General features: G+C 37.9%; 1 protein-coding gene across 1 annotated transcript in view; it reads left to right on the top strand.

Moving 5' to 3' along the window:
• The window catches only part of STK35 (serine/threonine kinase 35), a 52,204-nt gene that overhangs the window by 3,057 nt on the left and 40,933 nt on the right, over window positions 1-8,214 (top strand). The gene's annotated exons all lie outside the window — the stretch shown is intronic.

Below are 8,214 nucleotides of genomic sequence, written 5' to 3'. Positions count from 1 at the left end.
ACTGAATGTCATTTATAGGAAGTAGGTTAGTTTGGTTGGACTCCAAGAATGCACCCTGGAAGGGTAAGTGGAGGCAGATTATGAGAGACTTTAAAAGTTTGTACTTGATGGGAGAGACAGTTTGAACAGGAGTACCCTGGACATTAGCCAACTTGTGTGCTTCAGGAATATAACTTTGGCAGCTGTGTAGGATGGAGGAGAGATGAGGGCCTGCACTAGAGTAGTGGTTGGGAAAGTTAGAGAAGTACATGGTTGTAAGATGTGGAGGCAGAATTGGTAAGAGTTGACAGCTGACTAGATAGGTGGGATGAGAAAGAGTTGAGAATCAAGGATGTGAGTTACTGATTAGTAGGTTCACTACTCTTTCTGCTTACCCACATCCTTGACTCCTAACTCTTCCTCTTACCCCAGTAAGACTGACTAGGATTTTGAAGCTTTTTATTTCCCAGTTTGGACTATTTCTGTAGTTTCAACTGTTCTCAGAGGAAGGTAGGTAAACTCCCTAAAGCCCTATGGTTTTGTATTTCCTCAGCATGGTGTCAGAATCAGAGCATTGAATTTTAATTAGGCACTAAAGGCTTATTAAACCCTCAGTTTCCTCATTCTATAATAGGGGATTAAAAATTTTTACCTTCCCTTTAGATATGGACTCTTCCCAAGAACCCTATCATGTATTTTACCTAGACCAGCTAGATTCTGGCCCATTCGATACAAATAGGTCTTTGTCTTACCTGAACAGACTGTTTCCCATTGAACTCTTCATATTTTTGTTCTCATCCTTATAAATCCACCTACATTTTCCATCTGCAACATATACTTTTGAATATTTCTGCACTTTTAGAGTTGTGTAGGATAGAAGGGGGCACCTTAAAAGATTGCCTTTGTTCAAAACATACTCCTTTGTCTCTTAAGTTCATTGCCAATCATGAAATGGCTTAAGTTCTTCTTGGTAACGTCTATACGATTTCCTTCTGGCCTCGTTTCCTAGGAAATAGGATTAGACCTCTAAGATCCCTTCTACCTTTGAATCATATAACTTGACTTCTTTGAGTCTCTATAACTTGAGACTTCTTTGAGATAGAGACCACATGTGTGCTCTCAGGAATCAGAAATAGGACTTTTGTTAAATGATTAAAATTTTGTTGAAAGCACAAAAATAAGACTTTCATTTCAAGAGAAGCATTTGAACTCATGTTCCTGAGTTCCTACTGTATTTAGGGTTTTTCCCATTTTGCTATACCAGCTTGCCTATGCTGAAAGAACATATCTGCTGGTGTACATTAAGTGGTATGTTTGGAGTATGAGAAAATTTTAACTTATTAAAGTCAAAAGATCCTGTGATTCCCGTTCGCTAATCTAACCTGAGTCAGGAATCCTTTCTGAAATATTCCTGACAAGGGGTTATCCAGCTTCTTGAATATCTTCAGTAACAGGAAATCTTTAGATAGCTTATTTATTACTGGTAAAATTACTTTTAGATGTGATGATCCCACGTTCATTCAGTGCCATATGAACCCAACTGCTTAGAAATATAGAAAGGTGAATATACTATGTAGGGTAGCTGTGGGGAGAAAGGATTTTTTTCTAGCTGTATCTTTATGACCGGTACCCATATGGGTCTATATGCTACATACATAGCACACCCAAAGTTTCCAGTTACAACCTGGTCTCTCAAGTTCTCCTAAGATCAAACTTTGTTTTGGGTCGTCTATGCATATCCATGTACTACTGCTTTGTCGGGTGTGGACTCTTTTTTTTCTTTTGATCTATTGCCCAGAATATTTATATTTGTAATATGCTAATTAGTAGATTTGTTGAATGATTAAAAAGGAATGTAGGTAGTCTAGATTAGAGCATTAAAATAGTCAGCGGAAGGCTGCTTCTAGTCTTGAACACGTGCTGAACTCTGTGGAACTTTGAGCAAGTGATAACTCATTCCATTGCTAAAAATTGAAAGTTGAAGAGAATGGAAGGAGGGCTAGAAAGAATTATAGACAAGCAGGACATCTTTGAAAATTACCAGTTTAATTTATTATATAATTTAAAAGAAAAGCAAGTTGTATATAATAAGAGATCTGCAGTTTCATGAACAGTCTGTTCTGTTTGTGGGAATGTCCATTTGATTTAGTGTTTAATTTCAAAAGAAAAATACATTTACACACACATACATACAAAGAAATTGGTCTGCATGACTGATGATGTCTTTGGCAGTAATTTTGCAGCAAATTAAGCTTTGTTTTACCATGTGGGGAAACAGAGGCTTGGAAGAAAATATGACTTAACTAGTTTGCTGAGTATTACAATGACAAGCAATGCAGGATTGAGCCCAGTTTTTTTAGACTCATCAAGATATCATACTCTTGTCTTAGAAGTTACTTGTGGGATCTCTCCTAACTTTACTGATTATTATGTAAATAGATGTTTCTTGTTAATTATTGAAGTTATCCTGATAGACTCAAAGCAAACATTAATTGTATACTTTCTACACTAAAGTGCTATGAAGAATATTTTTAAAAAGGATTAAGTCACCATTATTTAAGAAGCTGCTTGAATAGACAAGTCATAAACATGTAAGAGGTTAAAGCTTAATCATAATTCAAGACAAAAGTAGAAGAGGCAAAAGGTAAAAGTAGAATAAGGCAGTACCTGACAAATTTGATACTGGCAGTAATTATTATAATAGGGAGTCAAAAAAGAGAAGAGATTTATGTAATTTGAGGTCATTGAGGAAGGCTTCATGGTAGAGGTAGGATTTGAATGGATCTTGAAAATGAGAAGTTTAGGCTCTGTTTCCCATTTGAAATAAATAGTACTATATAATTTCTCCAATTAAAATCATTCTTTATTGCTGAGATCTTCAGTAAAACCTATTAGCTTGCTTTAATTTGATAGACATGATCATTTTAGAGTGGCAAAAAGGGAAATTCTCCTCCTTTTACAGATTGAGTCTAAGTTAAAATTATAATCCTTTTGCTCTTATATCCCATCTTTCTCTCCTACCATGACCATGGGCCAAAAAGTTTTAACCAGAACAGTTTTTCTACTGGATTTTCCATAGACATCTCAAAAATGTCCAAAATGATTCATTTTCCTTTTCCACTTGATCCACCCTTCTTCAGAACCTTCCTATTTCTAGCAAAGGCACTACCATTCTCCCAGGTTCACAATTTCAGACTCATTCTTTGCTCCTCACCCTCATTCCTACCACATATCTCTTCACTTTCTAAGTCTTGTTGATTTTACCTTCACAGTCTTTCTCACATCATCTCTTGTCCTCATTACTTCTTCACAGGATTGTTTTGCAATAATCTCCCAAATGTTCCACATACTTCCAGTCTTTCCTCTCTAAACTGTCCTCCAGTTGTTAAAAGGTTCTTCATAAAGCACAAGTCCAAGCATGCATATCCCTAGCTTAAAAAAAAAAAAAAAAAAAAAAGCTCTAGTACTTTTTACCTTTGGGATAAAACAAAATCTTCTGATTTGTAAAACCTTTTACAAGCTGGTTGCAGCCTCGGGGCAGGTGGTAGTAATACAGTGGAAATCACACTGAACTACAAATTCCAGCCCTGTCCCTGGGACTGTGTGACCTTGATCCAGTCACAAACCCCTGCTGGCTTCTTCGTAAAAGAAGATGTAAAACGACTGGGTCAGATGAGGTGGCTTCCAGGGTCTGTCCAACCCAGTCGGGCTCCAATAGAAACTTCCTCAGACATGTTGACTGCCAAATAAAATACAGGAGTCCTGTGTGGAGTGGAAATTAGCACTAGATGACTTCTAGAATCTCTAACTACTTTATAATTCTGTGATGTTAACATAGCAGTTTGTAACTGGAAAGCAGCTTAGAGATCATTGTGTCTATCTCTGCAGATGGGAAAAGGGAAGCCCCAGAGAGATGGAAGTAGATAACATCATCCAATCAACAAGTATTTATTAAATGTCTGCTGTATGCCCAAGCACTAGTTAGAAGCTAGAGATACAAGTGAAAAGGATGAAGTGATACATACTTGACTTCCATTTCAGTGGGTACAAGTACATATAAAAAGTGCATACAGTGTAAATATGAAATTATTAAATACACACATATGACCACCCTCAAGTAGTTTAAATATATGGGAGAGGAGGTTACTAGATTTGGAAGGAAGAAAGTCTTCAGACAGAAGATGATGCGTAAGGTACAGATGGTGAGAAAGGGCATTCCAAGTATGGGGACAGCCAGTGCAAAGGCCCAACGAGGGGAAATGGAGTGTTATGTGTAAAGAAGCAAAAAGAGGCCAGTTTGGCTGGATTCCCAAGAACGAGACAAGGAATGATATCCAATAAGTCTTGAACAAAATTGATTAGGAGCTAGCTTTGTACGGCTTTTAAAGCTAAGCAGAGAACTTCATTATATTCTAGAGACAATAGGAAGCCACTGGGGTTGGTTGAATAGAAAAGTCACAGATTCAGATCTGTGCTTAAGGAAAATTATTGAACATCAGAATATAAAGAACTGGAGTATAGTGGCTTAGTCTAAGAAGTGGTAATGGTAAATGCAGAGATAAGGGTTAGAAGAAGAAATGTTATGATAGTAGAACAGTAAGACTTGGCATCTAATTAGTTTTGTGGAGTAAGGAAATGTTGAGGACAATGTGAGATGAATTTGAAGCTATGGAAAGAGCTTCAGCATAAACAGAAGAGTGGAAAAAGGATGAACATAGCAGGAATAGGAGTTCAGTTTTAGACAAATTGAGTTTAACAGATCTATGTGACTCGACGTCCAGTTTGAAACATCCAATAGGCATTTGGTGACACAAACCTGAAGCTGGGGAAGAGACTGCAGCTGGTTAGGTAGATCTGAGGGTCATCTGCATAAAGATATAACAATTAAGTCCTTAAGATAAAATAAGTAAGCCCTTAAGCTGATGAGGTTCTCTAGAGGGAAAAGAAGACCCAGGGCTTGACCAAGGTCACAGAATATAGAGCCAGGTTAGCACCCCCAAGAAGATAACTGGTCTTAAGCAGGTTACTTGAGTATCATTTTACTCTTCTTTAGATTAGTAATAATAGTACTTGAAACCACCTAGTTGATAGGGTTTTAGTAAAGCAAAGTACAACATCATAAGATAACTACTTTTAGTTTGGGGCAGCCAGCTTTGACCAAAGGAAAAGAAAGTTGGAACTCTCTGAAAAGGAGTATAATGGAAAGAGCTTAAAATCTGAAGTCCTTGATTTGGACAGAGACCAGTGGCTAAGATGTCATGTGTCCGGTTAGGACAATTCACCCATTTAACTCTGTGTTGTTGAGATGCAGATTTTGTTTTGTTTTGGGGGGTGGGGGGTTGTTTTTTGTTGTTGTTGGGTTTTTTGTTGCTTTTGTTTAGTTTTTTATTTTTACAAAATATGAACTAACGTCACGAGCATCATCTTGGTGACTACCATGTTGTTGAAGTAGCCCAAGGGGTTTCTAGAATTCATTTTGTGGTAAACTGGACTGGGTTTTGTGGTTGTCATCTGGGGCAGGGCTTTCCATTGCTGCCCTCTAGCTATTGAGAACCACAGCCTAGCACTCAGGGAATCACCCACAAGGGTGGTATCCTCCTCCTTCACTCATATACTTAGGGCATAATCTCCCTTGCTCCTGAGCGACACTTGAGCTGAGTTTCTGCCTCTCTGCACTGTGCTTGGGGAATTCAGGGATAGCATAGAACAGTCCCAGGAGATGGAAGAAAGCTTGACTTAATTGAGAAGTTTGATTAATTGAGATGCTACCTTAGAAGGGGAATTACTTGAGTTTAGTGTTTTCCATGAGATAATAGATTAGATATAAAGATACTTTTGCTATGCTAATCAAAGATTTTTAATCTTTTAACTAATAATTTCTTTCAATGTCTGACTCAAAAACCTTTAGAGTGACAACTGACATTTATATAGTACTTATGTACTATTATATATTATATAGTACTTTGTGCTTAGCAAGCATTATTATCTGCATCATCTCATATGAATCCCACATTGTGATATCATTGGTAGAATGTATTGCCCTGGGTTCTCATCTCAGCCTTGTCACCAAGTTGACATGTGAATGCAAATCATTTCTCTCTGAGCCTCAGTTTGTAAGATAAAGGTTGAATTGGTGATTTTTAAGGTCTATTCTAGCTCTAAAATTCTATTAAACATCATCCCCATTTTACAGTTGGGAGAATTAAGCCCAGGAGCAGCCCAAGGACACATAGCTAGGGGCCCATCTGGCATCAGAACCCAATCCTCTACCAAGACTAGGGCTCCTCTTGCCACCAGAGGTTTTTTAAAATCTCTATTCTACTACTCTCTCTCCTAACCTAAGTTGTCATGAGCCATAATGAGTATTTTTGTTTTCTTTTCCCGCTCAGTCAGTATGTCTGTACCACAGAGGTTCAGTTTGGTTTGGTTTGATTTGGGGTTTTTGGTGATGTTTGGCAAATAGTTGCCAACTGTTTTAATGAGAACCGTGCTTAACAGATGACAATTCATGTCATTGTTGAAATATACTTTCCATTAGGAAAAGTGGTTCAGAAATATAGTCCTGGAGAGATATGAAGGAACATATATCTAAGGGACACTGTGTTCCCGAGGACAAGGGGATAGGTAGCACAATGTAGCCGAAAGAGTGCCGCCCTCTAATAGAGAATCTTGGTTCTACACCCAGGTCTGTCCCTTCAGGGGCTTGTGAGTGCGGGCATCCCTTCCTGCCTTTAGTTAGTAGCTTCTTTCTCCACAAAATGGCAGAGTTGGAGTAAAAGAACCTGAGGACTCACCTGTTGAGACTTCATCATTTTACTGAGACTGAGGCCCAGGAAAGTTGTTAACCCAGGCCCTCTGACTCTAGCTTAATTAATTAATTTCCCATGTTTATATCGTGGGGCTTGATGCTATCTAATGGACAATTTAATTCCTAAGGCATCCCATTCTATTGCTAGATAGTTCTGATGGTTTATTGCATGAAAAAGTTCTTGTTAGATATCTTTGAGCTGTGATAGTCTGATACTAGGTTGGGTGAGGGGGAAAAAATCCCTCTTAACTACATTGTGATCTGCCGTAGTTAAATTGGGGAGTTGACCTTTCAAGGTGGGGCGAGTTGTCTAATGTGAAAGTATTCAACATGCAGCTCCTGGGCAGTCCTCCACTGATAAACATAAGTGGTATGGACACTGAAGATTATTAGCAAGATGTAGTTCTGACTCTTGTACTAGTTAGAGAGATTTGCCAGAGTGGAGTGAGCTGAAGTTGTTTTGTCTTCTCAGACTGGTTCTACCCACAGAACACTGACTAAGATCACCAAGTATTGCATATAGATGATGACCTTTGCCACCTAATTTGTACAAGGAAACTTAGGATCATGAAACTATATCAACACTATTAAAACATTTAAAAGGAACCTCAGAAATTACCTGAATCAATTCTTGGCTAGTCACAAATTCCTATGTCAGAAAGGGCATTAGATCATCGAATTTAACACCCTCATTTTAAAAATGTGAAGACTGAGGCCTATAGACATATAGGAACTAATATTTGAAACCGAGTCCTTTGACGCCACATCCAATACTTTTAAATATGTCATTAAAGTAGAGTAGCATCCAAAGAAGACCTACGATTATCAGATTTTAAAAGAACATAAAAATAAGCTCCTCATCTGTAGAGGAATAATCTGCTGAAGCCCAAAGAGGAGGGGGGAAATTATTTATACAACCACACACAAAAGGGTTAAAGCTGGCACTCAAATACAGCTCTGATTCCAAGTCCAGTTCACTAATCATTACATCACATGTCCTCTAGAGTATCATTCAACAGATTTGAAATGTGATTGTAACTTCAGACCATAGATTGAAGTTCAGGCTATAGTCTAGGCAGTATCTGAAAGCTTTCATGTTTTGTCTTTGCAATGCATTAATTAGACTTTGGGCACGCTGGACCTGACACCAAGTTGTCCACCTCAAAACAAAGCTGAGATTATGTAGTAACAGGCAAACCTACTATCCATAAGGAGCAAGTTTAGAGATAGAACTTGGGCCTTGTTGCCAATGAGTTCTCTTGCTTAATAGCAATCTTGTGTGGTCAGAACTAAAAAAACATACAGCTTGTCACTAAAATTGGCAGTATAGGAGTCCAGGAGTATGGAAGCAAATTCTTCAATACTCCTAATCCATTTCTTGAAAATAAATTAGTAAAAGTGAAATCAGAAAAATAAGAACTGAAAGG

The sequence above is a fragment of the Antechinus flavipes genome, chromosome 2, assembly GCF_016432865.1.
Source record: "Antechinus flavipes isolate AdamAnt ecotype Samford, QLD, Australia chromosome 2, AdamAnt_v2, whole genome shotgun sequence".
Classification (NCBI taxonomy): domain Eukaryota; kingdom Metazoa; phylum Chordata; class Mammalia; order Dasyuromorphia; family Dasyuridae; genus Antechinus; species Antechinus flavipes.
This window is presented reverse-complemented; position numbering and strand designations above follow the sequence as displayed.